The sequence below is a fragment of the Oculina patagonica genome, chromosome 5, assembly GCF_052425735.1.
Source record: "Oculina patagonica isolate OP01 chromosome 5, crgOcupat, whole genome shotgun sequence".
NCBI lineage: Eukaryota > Metazoa > Cnidaria > Anthozoa > Scleractinia > Oculinidae > Oculina > Oculina patagonica.
Window position 1 is genome coordinate 30,150,166 of NC_135762.1, and position 18,834 is coordinate 30,168,999.

The window sequence follows — 18,834 nt, forward strand, 5'->3', positions numbered from 1 at the left end:
ATTGTTATTTGTTGTGGAATCATCAAGCGAAATTCGAACGAGAATGACCTTACGCCCGTAGAAATCGTTGAAATGTAATTCGAGCTTCCATTTTTAAACACGATTTATTCTCTTTCAGTTGAACTGCAATGCATTTATATCTAATCTTTGTTTATTTCTGAAGGTGTGGGGTATGTCTGCGAGGCCAGTTGATGAAACTCCTCGTCCTGACGAGTCCCTCAAAATGGCTGCAAACATGAAGATCTTCGAAATTGGGCAAGTTTACACAGCTGTAAATATTTCATTAAGACGATACCAAAAGGTTTTTTTCGATAAGAACATTTTCTATTACATCAACTTTTTGGCTGCGTTGGTTTGATTGAAGTAGACCGCCTCACTTTTTCAAAAATAAAGTTTGAATCTGAGCCGTTTTCAAGTGATTCATCAAGGTGTGTGATAGGGGTGTTAATGTTTTGCTGCTAGCTTGATTCGAGCTCAATGTTCGTTAAAGTTGGTGTGATAAATTAAAAAGACATAATTTAACAGGCTGTAGTGTTTGTTTGGTACAGAAGTTGTTAGTTCTTTTTTAATTAATTTTCAAAGTTGTGGTAAATTTTAGCCTTGACAGTGGTCGTTACAAGTGCTCGTTCGGGTGAACCGAAAATCCTTAAAAACTCGAAAAAAATTAATGATCCGGTCAAGTGAATTGTGTTTTTAGTATAAGTACATGAAAGTCTTGCAACACACTAGAAAAGAGCGAAATCTATTTAACAAGCCAGATCGGGCAGACCACTATTACAGATACAGCCTCTTAATACATAATTTAAGGTTGTGCTGTACGCTGCCCAACATTTTTTTTTTCAAAGATTTGGAAAGTCCTGACATATAAAGTTACTTTTCAGTTAGGGAAAGCAGAAACATTATCATGTAGTGGTTACCATTCACATGTAACCTACATAGTGAAATAGTGAGCGTAATTTGGTAATCATGGCCTCTGTGCCGCTATACACTAAAATTTAGTCATTTAACTTGGGAATTTTCAGTTGCCTGACCAAACTTGAGGAAACATGTATAGTGAACATCTTGTGTTAGAAGATGTTCAGGTGTGAACACCTTCAGTCAATGTCAGGTGACCTGATAAAAACAATCGATTAGTCAGAATCAGAGTTCTTTGAAATCCTGCTCCATTTGTACTGGCATTTTGCCAATCAACAGACATTTGAAAATGTTTATTTAAGAACACTTTACCAATAGCCAAAAAATCCTGAAACCTCCATTATTAATTACATTAAGCCAAGCCAAAAACGGAGCTCCCCATTTGTTAACTTTGCCTTTTATTTAAATCTGGATTTACTGACCATAGACAGAAAAGAAATTATGACTTGAGCCCACAACCCAATGGAAAACCATTACCGGCTGTGGTCAACTTCAAAAAAACATGTGACCTGAATGAGCTCTATACCTGAGCCTGTGATATGGTCATGTGATACTGGTCAGCAGACACCTTTATACAGCTGTCAATTGTCCAATAAGCTGACGTTTATCTTAACGTTACCTACTTCTGGAGTATGGCCATCCTGTTGCGCGACATTGTTGTAGAGAACATGTGCCCTCAAACCATGCCCCTAGCCATGATGATTGTTCGCAGCTTACAGCATTGGCAAAACGCATTTGATTTGTAGCAGCTAAACGGAGGTTTCAGGTCAGGAGAGACTGATGTACTTTATTAGACATCGTTCAAGTTTATTATTTAATTTTAAAACTGAATTTTTATTTCATTTGTTATTTCAAAATACATTTGCAAAGTCATATTAAGAATAAAAATAAGCGATAGAAATTTAGAATAACGTTTCGATGACTCGCCGTTCATCATTATCAAATTCTAAAAAGTCAGGTTCTGCCGTTGAGTTCTATATATATTGAGAATGCGTGTGAAAGTCTCGTTGCATATAATTAAAGACTCTACAATGTGGAATGTAGAGAGTGTTAATTATGTACTAAATAGTTTTGCTTTAATTGAGTCTGATTGAGTGTTCAGTTTAGGTTTCATTTCTTGGATGAAGAGCATTTCGTAGATTAAGCATTCAAATTTCCCGCGACATTTCTTCAGGATTGTAAATTGTTTGTTAAGATTTTTGTTATTCTGATTGTGGGCGTCACGCAGGTGGTTTCCGATAGCTGAGTGCTTATGTTCATCAATGCGTTGGAAAAGGTGTCGGCGAGTGTAGCCGACATAATCCGCATCACACGAATCACATTTGAATTTGTAAACAACACATTGTTGATTTATTAATGGTGGTTTGGCCTCTGCTACTTTGATGTCGTCGGCAATTTTCTTGCTTGTGAACACTGAGCGTAGATCGCTTTTTTTTTTTCTTTCCAAGATCAGACAGCTGTCTTCGAACAAAGTCTGCTGATCTTTGGTCCTTGAATGGCAGAACAATCCGAACGGGTGCATTTGCTTGAACATCGCGAACCTGCTGTTGATTTCGCGACTCGATGAATCGAGTTTTGGTGGAATTAATGAGCTTCACTGGGTACTTTAGATTCAAGAAGATCCCTCTCAAGGTTTCGCATTCTTCAGCAAATAGATCTGGTGAGGATGAGAGACAGTGGGCACGGTTTAACATAGTCATTAGAAGGGATCGTTTGTAACGGGCATCAACATGACTTTGAAAGTGGAGAAGAAGGCCCTTGTTTGTTGCTTTCCTGTAGACACATGTTTTCAGCTGTTTTCCGATCTTTATGAGCTCCATTCCGATGAAAGGTAGTTTGTTGTTGTTTGCAACTTCCATCGTGAAGCTGATTGCTGGGTGTGCCTCATATTGCCAGGAAAGCCGTGGCAGTCGGAATGTCTTTTACCACGGCTAAAGTGTCATCCACGTATCTCTTATAATGATGATATTTGATAATGATGAACGGCGAGTCATCGAAACGTTATTCTAAATTTCTGTCGCTTATTTTTATTTTTAATTGTCTATCGAAAGCCACCAAAGTCATATTAAAAATATTATTATTTTCAGAGCGAAATACAATCATAAAAGACAATTATATTTTTTTAAAGGTTAATGTTTAAATCGTTGATGAATGAAAATATAAAATATAATCAACAGTTGCTGAAGGAACAAAATGAAAATATAATATTCGAACAGACCAGCGTTATCATTTCACTGAAGGAACAAAATAAAAATTAAAAATTCGAATGGACCAGCGTTATCATTATACACGATCAACAAAAAGTTTAGTGTCACGATGTTTAAGCCGGTAGAGGCCTGTACCGAAAGGTCAACTGATAGCAGTCCCTTGCGAAAAATTGAAAAGGTGGACTATTACAGATCCTTGTTTTGCTTGAACTGCACTGATGATATTTGTTTCAAAGCACTGTTGATTTGATTCAGACTATTAATTTACACGATGCCTTCGGCGACCCTTACACTCACGAAAATGTCACACAATCTTCTGTATCGCCTCGCCAATGATGTGGAAATTAATCTTAGGCCTTTCTGTTTGACCAATGTCATTACTTTTACTTATTGCATCACATTGTAAATATGTAATTATATTGGAAATGTGTTTTCTAATTTAAGCAAAATATCAAAAAATTGAAATACAAAAAGTTGCAATTTCATGGATCGTTGTAAAACGTCAAGAAATGTCATCGCCTCTGCATGGATGCCATTTATATAATCTAGTCCACATATTTTCATACCCAGTATGTAGTCCACAGTCCATGTTTGACCGCATTTATTAGTCATGCTACCTACAGGAATGTTATGTTACTTTGTTGTTTCCTTACAAATTTGTTGTTCTCATTGTTAGTGTTTAGTTTCTGCTCCATTACTGGTGCAGCAAAAAAATGTAAGGCCTTACATGGAGGAAGAGTCGCATATAAAGCAGGGTCATCTTACTAAATGGGCTCATTCATAGCACCTTGATTTTTAGAAACAAATCTTTGCAGGCAGGCGATTGTCCAAGCCCTCAAATTAAAAAAGTAAACCCCGCTCCCCCTCGCACAAGGGCTTAACACAGAATTTTATGTTCGATTCAGTTTGATCTCTTCATATTTGATTATTATTGCATGTCTTTATATGAATTTTAAACGTTAAGCACGCTGCTCTTTCAGTACCAGAAGAAAGAGAGACAGGAGGAGTCCTTGACGCTACTGCAGATACGTGTGACATTGTAGCTGCAAACAAACGTTTGGAAGATCCAAGTAGGGTTAGACATGATTGTAGCCAGGAAACTACGGAACCAAATCTTGAACCAGGTATGTACAAACAGCTGATAATTAATAGTTACAGACTATGTGGACAGCATGCCTGTGGCACGAATTGAAAGAAATTCATGTAGACAGACGATAGACAGACAGACAGACAGACAGACAGACAGACAGACAGAGAGACACAGACAATTACAACCAACTAACAACAACTGACAGCTACCAACAACAAACCACAACTACCAACAACAACCGACAACTGCCAACAACTACCAGCAACTAGTTGCAACCACCAGCAACTACCGTGAACTACCAGCAACTTCCAACAAATACCGACAACTACCAGCAACTACCAACAGCAACCAACAACTACCCACAACTACTAGCGACTACAACTGACTATTAGCAGCTTCTTACAATACATCAAACATCACCGAGAAGGGCGACAGTAAATTCACTATTACATGACGTACACGCCTTTGGTTAACGTAAGGCGTTCTAGCATAAAGTATATAATATATATTTCAACCAAATATCTTTCACTTTCTTAACTTCCCGCCTTGATTAGTCTTGATTATTCTACCCACAGGGATAAACGCAACTATACATCGCTGTCTACGTTGTTTTTGTTATCATAACAGCAATGTAACTGTTGTGGTTTAATGATTTTAAAAACACTTTTTAAAGACGTATCTCTCTACTATTATATCATCAAATACTGTGTAAAATCTGCATTGCAATCAATTAATTAGAACAAATTGTTTTAAAAAATTTATTGTATGGCATTTAGGAAGAGTAAAAGTGGAGTATAGTACTTAAATGTTATATCAACGTTTCGTGGTTAAATCAAGTGTACTATTTATCAATTTATCCATCATTCTTTCTTTATGTCCGGCCATTCATTCCTTATACCAACTATTGTCAAACACTGGTTGCGGTCACACCAACAATGTCAGCAACAGTTAGTTCTGATTAGTCTCAAGCTACAATGTCAGACTTAACATAAGTCTGTGGTTATATTAAAAGTAATATATCAAACACGTGATAGAGTGGTTTCATCACATTTCCAAACACTGAGTAAAGAGTTGAAAATACGACGCGCAGCGGAGGTTTGGAAATGTGATGAAACACTACCTCTCATGGTTGATATATTACTTCTCAATCGAGCTTGAACTACAAAGAAATAAAATCGTAAAAATATATTTTTATCACGATCAAATATTCCAACCATCGTCACGGTTCTGATTTCTTATGTTTTATTTTGATGGAAAAGTTGCGGTTAAACTAACACACATACCGTAACAACAGTTTGTTCTGGTTGTCGGGATTGAGTTATGCTAATTATGTAAGATTTAGTCAGGCGTTACCAACACACGCGCGGTTGGGACTGGAATTGTTAAAAACATTATGGGATAAGTTGTGGTCTTTTCGAGAGCACTTTATGGCGAGAAATCGACGGAGATCTGTGAACTGTGTGAAGTGATCATGAGTTTAGCCGATTAAAACCGTTTTGTTTAGAATCAAGTTGTGAGTTTATTGACGGAAGAAAAATTGCCGACATGGTCGTAAAAAAAATTTGTTTTGGTTTTGCATTTTTAAGCGATGACGTAGTCGAGCTTAATGCTGGAGCCCTTGGATCGGTTCTGTCGTTCTAAATCGAACAACCGAATAGGACTGGGAACTAACTACAGGGAGAACAAAGATTCAGTTTAGCGCAACAAGAAATCCCCGCGAAGAACACAAAGCAAAATACTCCTGGGAAGTTAAAAAGGACTAATAAAAGATATGAACGAAAGAGACAAATTATATTTGTCAAATTCTTTTAGATTCAGTAAACAGACATATGTACAATTGACCTGTGTAAATTAACGAGAATAATGCGCCAGATAGAAGAAATATGTTGCTTTTGTTTCGGGGTTACTGCCCCTTCTTCTGTGGAATAAATTGAAATGCCAGTTGATTTTTTTCCACCGAAGAAGGGGCAGAAACCCCGAAACGTATGGAACATATTTCTTTTATCTGGCGCCGTGTTCACCATTGTAAATCAGCATATAAAATCACTGTTTATATGCGCTACGCAGTCGCTCGAAATCATACAATGGGTCTGTGTGGTCCGGTCAGAGACAGCACTTGACCTTGCATGTCCGGTCGCTCGCGAAAGGTATCGTGTATCGTAGATTAGATGTCGCGCTATAAGGTTTTATTATTATTATTATTATTATTTTTTATTAATGCTTACAACAGTGCTAACAACAATACAATACACACAAGGAAGGAAAAAAATTTACAAGGTAATAAATAAATGAAACAAAAAAAACGATGTATTACAAATCTCTACACTACTTAGCCATAAGAAAATAATAAGCACAAAAACGATAAAGGGGCGGGAAAAAAAGGACGAAATCTATATGGTGGCAGAAAAATGTAGGGCTGTTGGTGGCATTTCCAAGGCAAGTGGGGGTAGAAAGTGGAATGTCAGGGGATACAAGGTTTTCTCTGGTTATTTGACCTTCTTAAATGAAATTGTTCAAAAGTTCCCATTTCTTAGGAGTACATGTAGTGGTTTTTGTTATCTGTTCTGTTTCATATGCAAGTTTAAGATATCGCCGAAAACCATCTATGTGGGGGATAGTTTCTTTTGTATGGCAAAGCCAAATAAAGTGTCTGGCAAGCAGGCAACAGAAATTGATTTGATTGTAGTATTGAGATGAATCTGGTGTTAAACCCATAGCAACAGTACACTCGAATGAATTGTTGTTAATGGATTAATTTTGCACTGCGTCAGCCGTGATGTCAATATAAGGTAACGCGCTATAAGGTAACGCAACTAGAATAAAACGCATAGCTTGAAGAAAGTTTTCATTTTTCTAACCAGGTGCAATAAGCACACAATCGTTACAAATGGAAAGTATGGTGCAAAGATAATACAAGCAGTGACCGAAAAGTATCCGTAAAACGAGGTAAACTTTGTATGAGAGCGTTTCACTTGGGTCACAGAAAAAAGTGTCCGTTGTCCGTTATTAACTTAAAGTTAGAGAAAATGTATGGACAAACTAAACTGTTCGTATTAAGCGGGTGCCGTAAAGCGGTGTTCCACTGAACTTTCATTTACGTTAATTTTTGACAAATGTCCTAAAAATATTAAAAACCCCTTGTAAAACGTCATCGCTTCTGCATGCATTGCGTGCCATTTATTAATTTCATCTTGGCACCGTGTTACAATTCGACATGTTTCCTAGAGTCTCTTGTTTGTTTCTTTGTTTTCTTTCTGGAGAAATAACCGACAGGGGTCATGTTGCTTGCAAATCTCTTCATCTTTACTGTTTCGTCAATACTCTTTATACCGTTAGTTAGGTTACAAAGGAGGGCATTGTGATCCCATTTCAAGCACACATTTTAACAATAGTAACCAAATTCACATGTTACGTATACTTGAAACGGCAGATTAAGTCAAAAATTCACGAATCACGTGTCTTTTCTAGCTATTTTCACGCATCATAGTGTAATTTTTGCCCTTTTCACGCGTCACGCACAAACCCTTTGCTACCCTCATTAGTGTAGCTGTTATTTCTTTTTTTATTTCTTTGTTCCACTGTCGTCATTCTGAGATAGGTGCTTCGCTAATTGTACATTTGCACTTTCCTACAGACGCGTCTCACGGTGAAAATAATTGTTCTTAAAGATGCATTTTGTTTGCTCTCTACACTTTGTGTTTCTCAGCAGAGAAATGCCAAAGATCGCATCTTTGGTGGCTCCCTCTATCTTCTTGCAATTTTCGCGAACATAGGGCTTTCCACAAGTGCTGGAGATTTCCCAAAAGTTGCCCATAATTTCTCAAAAAGTTGCTTAAAAGTTGCTCCAAAATTCAAAAAAAGTTTCTTCTGATAATAAAAGTTGCTTGAAAGTTGCTCCAGAAAATCTGAAACGCTGCTTCTAATCAAGAGAATTTCTCTAAATATATGCTAATTTCCCCTTGAGGGTAAGATTTCTAAGCAGTTGAAACGTCTTCAGATGTTCCTCGAAAATTTTCAGCAAACTTCGTAAATCTTCGGAAACGTTCGTATGGCCTTTGAACAAGACTCGGATAATCTTCGGAGATCTTTGGTCTGGAAATTGCTCAAAATGCATCAAGTTGCTCGAGAGGAAAAAAGTTGCTCGAAGAGGAAAAATTTAAAAACGTGACTTACCATTTCTTATCAAACGTTGCATGACTAGCCAGGAACACTTTCAATATTAATATCCCTTTAAAGTGAGTCTTTCTGAAGAAATATACCATGATAAATTTTGCATTAACTGAACTCGAGTTTTTCAGTTAATGCAAAATTTACCCTTTAAAGTGACAAGTTAATTATGAGATGGAGCGAAATGGTCAAATCTATTTAATTATTACGATAACAGTGATCCAGTGTTTGATAACGTCAAGCCAAAATAAAAAATCTTATCTCAGCAACACAAATATAAATACATAAACGCAAGAGAAACTGACTTCAATTGAGGTAAAAACAAAACAAAATTATAAAAGGAGGAAACTGCGCTTACGGATTGTCCTCTCTCTTGCCTGAACAGTTAAAAAACACACCAACGGCCGCAACAAAGTTAAAAACGCAGATAAGCATCATAAGAACCCAAACTTGTACCGTGCAACTAGGTATTTCGCAATATAAAACGCAACGCACGTCTTTCTGAAAGGCGATGTATCTAAAGAGTCGCTAATATTTAACCTCGGGCACTATATTTCGTAACAATGGATTGCGCGACTCACGCTAAAACACAAGTAAACAATTCTTTTCCATCTTTTTATATTTCTACTCGTGCTTCATGCTAAAAAGTCGGTAGATCTCTTAGAGATCTTTGATTGTTGACTTAAGTTTAACCCATGCATCCTCCTTGGGTATAACCAGGGGGGATGGATTACCGGAACATAAATTGTGCAATTGTATACATATAAGAGGTCACATTACTTAAATAGCTTTATTAATAAATTTTGGCTTTTTTGTTTGTTTTTTGTTTTTGTTTTTTTTCTTTAATTTTTAATAACCCAAAATAGTTAACACTGGCTAAGGTGTTCTCTGTCTTAACTTTAGTATTAGACTTGATGTGTCTGCAAGGAAACAACAAGCTAAATATTTTTGTTGCTGGTTTAGGTGATTTGTCTTGTACGATATGCTGTACTGGTGCTATTAGCCGAAACTCAAAAGAGCAAGATTCTCAAGAAGCAAAAGAAGAGGTGAACATTTATATGCGAAAGAAGGTTGTTGAATCAATGGGAGACTTTGATCTCTCTTCATTTGAAGGACTTGAAAAACTTTACGTGCACTTAACAGGATCTCTTTACCTAAGGAAAGTTAGGTATCGTCCAAGTAGCATCAAAATAACTTTCAACTGCCCTACCTTGGAAATTCTTAAACGGCTGTGGAATGATTATCATTCTGGTCACCTAAATGCAAAAGTCGAGGAGTGCCTCGTTACAGAGAAGATGAAGGAAGAGCTCAATATGGAGACCATAACTTTAAGAACAACTATCTTGGAGGAGGACTACCTGGCATGCAAATTGTCTTTAATGGAATTTTCAGGTACGTTTTCCATTTAACAGATTTCCTGACGTCTGTCCGAAATCATAATTTATGCAAATTGTAATTATGCAGAAATCACGTGATCAAAAAAGTACGGACCTCGTGAAGGAACCTTCGGTTCTTGAAGTTTTGTAAGCGGACGGGTCGAAAGGATTTACATATTAACAAGGACGAGTCTAGTACTGTGAGCGTGTTTCTTTATTTGGTGTACCGGGAGCAACCTTTCCCACACCAAAAGTGGCGACCCTGCCAGGACATAATCTGAACAAAACGATAAACAAGTATCGAGCGATCGAGTGGAAAACAAAAATGGTGGACGTCGCTGAACAGCGCTACGCGAAGGACCTAAAAAAGGCAACCTACTACGTCAACGAGATTAAGGAAATGGTCGATTTGAGTGTGAAAGAGGATTTGTTGTCTGCTTACGAGAAGATATGTGACATAAGCAAGACCCTGGAGGCCGGCAAATCTTGTCAAGGACGCCATGTTGGAGGCTGAAAAATCATTTGAAGAAGTAAAAGGCTGGTCACAAGCTCGCAAGGTAGATTTCGTACCTATTCATGAGTTGAGAAGCAGACTGGAAGAAAGGAACTGGAGAAATGGGAGTTGCAAACGGGAGGAAGATGGTTCGCAAAGAAGGTTGAGCTCGAAATGGAATTGGAGAAGAAGAAGGTCGAGCAAGCATGGCCAAACCCCAAGCAGTGAATTGCAGAAGTACACAATAACACCATTCCATGGGGACTGTAAGGATTGGCTCGCTTTGGAACCAGTTTGTTGTGGAAGTGGACAGCTCGAAGATTCTGAGATAAGTAAATTCAATTATTTACTAGAATTAGTTGAGGGGGAACCGAGAGAGAATTTGGGGCTGCCACACACCCCTGAAGGCTATAACGAAGCAAAGAAGATGAAATGACTTTGGAAAGGAATAAGGTCCACAAGGCCTTAATTAATGATTTAGAAGCCTTGCCAAAAATAACCAGTGTACACAAAATCAGAGAGGTGCACAGTTTTACAAACAGTTGTCTAAGACAGTCCGAACCAGCTACTAGAAGAAACTAGAGGGTGCCCAGAGTTATGTGTACAGTATAATGGACAAACTGGGTCCTGTGAGAGAGGCTATGGCCCAAAAAGATGATGACTGGGAAGAATGGGGACTCATGGAGCTATTGATAATTTAAGGAAGTACACAGACCGAAATCCCCTACCCTTAGTGGAATCCAGCCCACCAGCTTCAAGTGATACTGTACCTGAGAAACAATACAGTCATCCAAAAAGGGAAGACAAATTGCTGATGTCCGGGGAACCTCACGGCAGCCACAATGGCCTCCACCCTTGTCACTGTAGCTGAAAAATCACGTAGCAGTGATTGTACGAAAGTCTAGATATGCTAGTAGAAGAGAGCATGGCAGAATAATTACAAGTCCAACTGGGCACTGGCAAATGCGAAAAGCGAGGGGGGGAAGTGCAAGGGGAGACACCAACCTCTATAGTGACAGGATGAAGACAACGCTTTCACCCCACCCCACCCCTGTGACATCGGGCAGGTCGAGAGGTTAGGGAGTAGATGCTCAAACTACATGCAGCAACCGAGCAAGACAGGGACAGGCCGAAATTGAAGGGAGGGAAGCCAAAAGCCAAACGCACAAAGCCACCAACGAGGAGGGGAAAGGGAACGAGAAAAAAAAGCATGAGTAAATGTTATTGAGGGAGAGAAAGAAGTAGTGACACCAAGAGAGACCAGGAGAATCAGTGAGGGGAAGAGACTACCGGTGAGAGGGGGGAGAACAGCGCGAGTTGGGTAAAAGACCAGGAGAGAGTTATAGGGGAAAAGGAAGAAAGGAAAGAGAAAAGAGGGGAGGAGAGAGAGAGGGGAAAGAGGAGAACAAGGCAGAGAGAGGAGAAAGAAGAGGATGGGAGGGGAGGGAAGTAAAAGGGAATGATCACCCAAAAGGGAAGAGAGGAGGAAAAAAAGCAAGTAAGAGGAGGTGCCCCTACAGCCAGAAACGAATGAACAAAGCCATAGAGGACAGAGCCCGCGGGAATAGAGGGTAGATTCGTCGCAGAAAAAAAGAATATGGAAGGAAAGTAGAAGAGGGGTGAGAGAGAAGGAGGAAGAAAGAAATGAAGGGAAGGAGATGGAACACAAAAAGAGAGAAAGATAGAGAGGGAAGAAGGAAGAGAATTGATAAGACGAGTAGAGGAGAAGGAGGAGGAACGAAACAGGAGTGGAAAAGAAAAGTTATAGTGAGTTTGTTGGTGGACAGATACAGAGTGTGTAGTAGCGGAACCTAAGTGAGAGAGAGAGAGAACTGTGCAGGAGAAAAGAGAGGAAGGAGGGGGGAGGAAAGGGCGGCGAAGGGGGAGGGAGGAAAGGGGAGAAAAGAAGAGGGCCGAGAAAGTTGAGGAAGAAAAGAAGAAGGGAGAGAAGAACTCCAGGAGATGAAAGGAGAAAGAGAAAGAGTGAAGTAGGGCGGAGAGAAGAAGAGAACTACCAGAAAGGAGAGAAGAAGAGAGTGGAGGGGAGGAAGGCAGGAGAGAGAAAGATCCGATCAACCCACAGCAATACCCTTCACCGCAAGATAAAAGTAAATCAAAGGATAATTACATGTAGAGAGAAAGTTGTGTCGTGATGGTGAGAGAGAGAGATAAAGGTGCGGAGAGGGCCAGACATGAGTGAAAGGAAAGTTGTTGCCACTGGGAAATTAAGTGAAGAAAGACAGAGTTTGGCAGGTATTGGGGATGGAGATAAAAGGAGTGGCAGGGCAATGGTGGGGAGGATTTTGAAGTATTGGAAGAAGAGAAGTCTTCAAAGGTGGTGGAAGAGACCTCAGGAATAGAAGAAGACTCGAGTTGAAATGAAGAACAAGGCCACCCCTATCAAGGAGAAGAAGAGAAACGTGCTTACCCCAAATACCCTACTCAGAGGAGAGCCCATCCCTATCTGGAGGAAGACTGGAGAAGATAGGGGAAGAGAATGTACTAAGCGGAGAGGTGGAGAAAGCAACAGACCCGAAAGAGATAGAAGGAGTATGTTCATGCTCTTGAAGAAAGGAGAGAAGTTGAAGGGAACATGAGAAGATACCAGACATGGGGCAGTGGTGATGCTAAAGGGTGAAGCGAAGGAAAGGAGTGGAAGTGGGACGAGCGTGAGAAGATTACCGGAAGGATGGAACAGTTCGTGGATGAAGCTGAAGCAGGGAATGGATACATCGTAGAGCGCCCCTTGCAACTGTGTGCAACTTGGAGATTGGAGGGGAAGACCCTAAGTGGAAATCAAACCCTGAAGCCGAAGTTTTCGTCCCAAGAGTGGGACCAAGCCAAAGAGCCAAACAGATTGCTAATGATCAAATCAGGAACATTGTTGAACAGGAACTTAAGGAATGGGGGGAGAGTGGGGGAGAGTGTCCGAAATATAATTTATGCAAATTGTAATTATGCAGAAATAGGATCAAAAAAGTACGGACCTCGTGAAGGAAAACCTTCGGTTCTTGAAGTTTTGTAAGCGGACGGGTCGATTAAGGATTTACATATTAAACAAGGACGAGTCTAGTGACTGTGAGCGTGTTTCTTTATTTGGTGTACCGGGAGCAACCTTTTCCCACACGTCCTTAGTTAATGCAATAGCTATGTTACGATAAGTTGCTTTTTTTGTTCTCCTGAATTATACTCCAGGTTTCCATCTATAGAAGGTGCGGCAAGGGTGGGGCCAGTAAATTGTGAATTGCTCTACATTTCAATCCTGGGCTGCATTTGAAAAGTTGAATACAAATGCCATGAGTGCAGTTAGCACTAAAGAGTGGCGGTTTTGGAAGTAACATACTGTGTCAAACTGTGGTTAGGCTCCGCTTTGGCACATTTTATTTGCCACTTGATTAGATAAATCAATCTGATTTCTCTTTTAGTTAAAGCATCTTCTTCTGCTGATGATGGACAGATTGAGCCAAAAAGAGAGTTAGAATCGAGAGAACAGGAGTTATCTGATCTCAGAAAACTGACAGGTAAGAGTCACTTCCACAAGTTGATAAGATTGAGGTACAGTATTTTGTAAATTTAGCATTTCAGGTTACTGGTATATCTCAGCTTGAAATCCAGGGAAAACAAATGGATGACGCCAATGAGTAAATGATGGATAATCGGTAAGTAATCAGTGCAATGGTCGATTGATTATCTTCACTATGATCAGTGAGTAATCAGTGGCTTTTCAACCGGCCACAGAATTCTGTAGTCATTGATTAACATATTAGTCGTCCATGTCACTGACTTAAGCTGCGTTCACATTTAACACAAAACATGTTTAGAATAAACATGTTTCACCTAAACATGTTTGCATTGTTCACATTAGGTGTCAGTTTCAAACACGTTTCATGCCTGGTGTGTAATTTATGCGGTTTCACGGTTCTTGCATAAATCTTTACACTTTATTTAACCGTAAAATATAGCTCGAAATTACAATAAAGTTTCCATTAAATCTTTGTCTTTCTGTCTATTTTCAAGCCCTTCGATGAAGCAGGGCTTTCAAGCGTTAAGCAAGAACACAGTATTGTCAGAATTTGCGCTATCAGTCGGTAACAGAATATTTTTATTTTGTGAAGTTTGTTTTTGCATTGCAATGCTGCGCGCTTGTAGCCGCCGTCGTAAACTTTCGTGGCGATATTCTGCCAAATATTCTGCTTTCTATCCATCATCGATAATTCATATTGTATCGCTTTATTAGCCCATATTTTAAATAAACATTTGGTCACATAGAAAGCCCAATTTTGAAGCTTTTGTGCGCTCGCCTCCTCGCCAAATGTCCGACATTTTTAACGTGTTTAGTCTGATCATGATTGAAACTACCTCGTAAAGTAGTTTCAATCATGATTCGCGCAATGCACTGCCTGATGTGAACACTTTTCACAACGAAACATGTTTCATTCGTGATTAGACTAATCATGTTTCGGCCTAATGTGAACGCAGCTTTAGTCATCGATTGCATTGAATACTTTTTTGCACTGATTACTTATTGATATCTTTTCGTCTATCATTACAAATTGTTGGCAGAATAACATCAGTGAATGCTCGTTGACATCGATATATGAGTCATCCATAGGTCACTGGGTTATAACTGACTTATCAACTGGTTGCTTATTGATATCATTAATAATTTATTTATGTACCCTTGGAAAACTGTGGCTTGGACCAGACGTCCAAGACTAGGAGAAATGCTGTTCGATTATAACTGAAACTGGAAAGGAGGTCCTTTATTTCATAACCCTCAAAATAATTTTCATAATTTTAAATAATTCCTGCAAACTTATGGATCATTCTCGACGAGATGATTTCGAAGGAAACGGATTTGGAAAAAAAAACCTGCTCAGAAACAATTTCGTGCTGCACGAAATTCATAAACAGCAAACGCGGCACGCAAGGCCTTTTGGGTGTAGGTGGGCCTTTAAGTAATAAAATTCTAATAGAATTAATATCAGAGGATTTTTTATATATGAGTCAGTGTATTGTATAGGGGTTTCAAACTCTGAGTAAAATATTAACTGCAGAGGTGATGATTTTTTTACACCCCTATAGAAAATGACGAAACGACTTTTTATCTAACTTTCTCTTATAATGTGTAGCAAGTCCTTCTAATAAAGTTGCTTCATACTTTTACAAACAAGGCAAAGAGACGTTAACCGCATTTCATTTTCTTTATCGCCATTTATATTGTTTTCTTTTTAAACAAACAAAAAAAGCGTGGAACAGTGAAAATAACTCATTCTGGACTGATCATTTTTGTGACTACTTGCGCCTGCGCCAGTAGTCACTATTGCTGTCATGTCCGTCCCAAAAGTAAGTAACAATAGGATATACTTCGGAGCCAATCAGCACAATGAAATACAGATATGTGAGTCTCTTCGGTAACACTTCGTAACAACGATGGCCTACCGATGGTCTACGATGACAAACGAACATCTTGGTAGTGATCGATTACATGTTCGATTGCGAGGTCTGTGTTTTATATTTTACAACATTCACCTCTCACAGCTTTCATATTTTGTGTGTAACCGAACAGATGATAGGTTTCGTGAGTATTTTTCATCTTTTAGGTCGGTATAGATGTAGACGACGAATTTCTCAGCTTCGCTTCGCTCACAGCTTTGGAACGGATTGTTCGATCGCGAGTTAAGTGTTTTTATATTTTACAACATTACACAGCGTTCACATTTTGCTTCCAACCGATCAGATAAAAGGTTTGGTGAGTACATTTAGGCTTTTAGCTCGACCAGTTATGAGTGTGCGACGAATATGTATTGTAAACAACACGTGCGCTTGCCAAATACCATAAACAACGTGTAAACATGTATGCTTGCTGATACTCCATAATTGTAAAGTACATTAGCCTCGTATGAAGAAATTGAGCCCCTCTGTAGGAGAATTCAGCCACTGCGGATGAATATTTCGCGCTCAAGCTTCAGGGGAAAACATAATCGTCTTTCCCACTATGGTAGTATAATATTGTGTCCGTTAACGTAGCAAACAAATCTGAGCAAGTGCCTGTCAAACTATTGACCTCTACTGTCGAATTAAATTTCTAGTGATCGAGAAACTATCGATGTGAAAGCTGTGGTAAATCATTACGAAAATTCTTTTTTAAAAAAATAATTACTCCAGAACTGTGATTTTACAGATTTATTAAAACATAATGATCGTAAACCGTGGTAGTTCGATCAAATAAGCGATAAACTGCAGTGTTCATATATCATTCAAGCCCTCGCAGCCTAAAGTGCAAGTCACGCAATCGCTTTAATGCAAGTACTTTTACGTATATACAACTTCACAGTACGCTTTTATTGGAGATTTTAGTCTAAATATCCGCTTTTTAATTGTAATTGTAATTCTAATTGTAATATTAATTTTTACTAATATTGCAACCTTTATTTACTAAATTCAGCAATTATTTTTCTTAAATAAATCATTTAATTTTGTATTTTATTTTTTTATTTTTTTTTTTTTGTATAAAAAAACCAAAACGGCCATTGAAACGCAAAATGCATCCTTGTTTTTCACCAGAATCACGTTTAACAACTTTTTCGCTCATGCATGCGCAGAAATCAAAATTTTGAGTTTTTTCTTTTGGCTTTTCGTTACTTTTTTTTTTCGCTTTTCCTTTTTCTCTTCTTCCTTTCTTTTTGCTGCAGTGTTTGGCCTTCTACCAGGCTACTTTCTAGTAGAAGAATTTCCCCGAAAGCGCAAACGAGGCAAGAACTACTTACCATGGACAAGCAAAGGGTGGAAAGGGGAAATTTTCCTCTGAGTTTTTCACTAAAATTTTGAAGCGTTTTGGTGCATATTTCAAGCTCCATCAATCTAATCACGCTGGTTTAGGTATCGTTGTAACCACAAATCATGCCCTCCCTCGATCCCTACTTACCACTCCGGGGAAGGAGGGCATGATACATTTACTTGTCGAATTGTATGTAAAAAAACCGGATTCTGGTTTTTCTTCTGATTGGTCGAGAAACAATACTCAATGAAGCGGTGTGGACTGATTGGCTGTAGTATTTCAACGAGACTTCCGGTCAAAAGCTGGTGCTAATGGCTTAGACGAGGCGTGTTAATTTCGAGGACAATTTTTCTTCTACGTTAGCTGAAGACCTGACAAATTTCAAGTGTAATTCTCTGAATGCAGAACAGATAAAGTGTTCGACAATGCGTAATTTGTTTTCGTGACGGTGTTTTGGCAGTTCATCGAATGAGTTTCGGGAAAACCAATTCACCAAACAATATTCCAGAGGTGTTGGAATGTTTACAGTGTTTACTTAAAAGCTGCACGATGCTATCTGTTATTCTGCAGACGTTTTTCACGCCTCGAAGAAATCCGAGTCCCGAATTTGCCGCCATCTACAAAGAGTAGTTTGACAGTTCTACGACACCTTAGTTAATTTAAATTTGGGGGCGGTTGGCGGCCGGTTAAATAAATGTATCAGGCGTTCTTTTCCCTCTCTCATCTTTGCAAGGGGAAGAAGGCCTGATCGCAGGTTAGTATCGTTGGAAAGGTCTTGTTCTACTTCACAATTTGAGCATAGATGTCGCCTTTCTGGGTGAAAGGTGATGACGTCACAAGCGGGACAAATGCCCGGATCCTTTACGGGCGGTTTAGGGCGGTTCAGGAGTCAATAGGTTAAACAACTTCCAGTCATAGAAGATGAATAAAATTTTCCGGTAACAAACACAGTTTTTCTCCTGTGTATACAATGAAAAAAGTTCTTCAAATGCTAATTACAAGGAAGAGATCAAACAAATAACCTGCAGAGCAGTGTGCCCTTCCACACTGAAGTTTTAGCAATAAAACGAAACAAAACAAACACTACGAAAAAGATAGATATCTGGTACTTTTGTTTAATCGTTGGTGATTTCTGAGCAATTGTGTGAATCCTCTCGAAATTACCAGCTCCATTGAGAAGAGAACTAAATAATGTTTTGCCAGTCGATCTGACTGAGTGCATGGCCGCGAAAACCAACGTGTTTATGATCAATTCTAATGCCTTGAAAACAATCTCTTGAAACTATTTTCGGTCCAAAAGTCTTGGTGGTTAATTTGCAAAATTCCAAGTGTTTTAAATATCCAGGACTTGGAGTGATTTCTTTTAAATGAGAGAAATTTTCATTCAACAAATGCCGCCATGTTCACTGGTCTAGATGGCAAACGTGGCATGGCTTAGTAGCCAAACCTTGAGATGCAATATTCACCGCCTAGCGCGGTGAATATGCGCGGAGCTTCTCGACCAATCAGAATTGAATTCGCCTCTGGAAATTATACTAATATCATATGTAACTGAACACTATCCACATCTTGACTTCTCAAGATCAGAAAATGAGAAATGCAAACCTATTGTGTTTGATTAAGTTTAATTGGTGAATACTCTTTAAAGGCAAACCAAAAGCAAATATGAATTGTTCTGCAATGCTTTGAATAATAATTATTATGTTCTGTTCTTGTTACCTATAGATATACAAAATAACGATATAGCAACTTCTGTTAAATAGATGTCACTAAGTTGTTATATCATTCTCCTTGTTTGTAAAACT

At 38.8% G+C, this 18,834-nt stretch overlaps 2 pseudogenes across 1 annotated transcript in view; one reads left to right on the plus strand and one right to left on the minus strand.

The window, feature by feature from the left end:
* LOC144654484 (uncharacterized) overlaps positions 1-18,834 on the plus strand; it is a 56,405-nt pseudogene that overhangs the window by 18,404 nt on the left and 19,167 nt on the right. The window contains exons 4-6 of the transcript XR_013570911.1: positions 4,103-4,246; positions 9,343-9,771; positions 13,674-13,769. The product of XR_013570911.1 is annotated as an uncharacterized LOC144654484 (transcript). The remainder of the gene's footprint in view (positions 1-4,102; positions 4,247-9,342; positions 9,772-13,673; positions 13,770-18,834) is intronic.
* LOC144654141 (uncharacterized) lies at positions 2,232-3,817 on the minus strand (annotated as a pseudogene).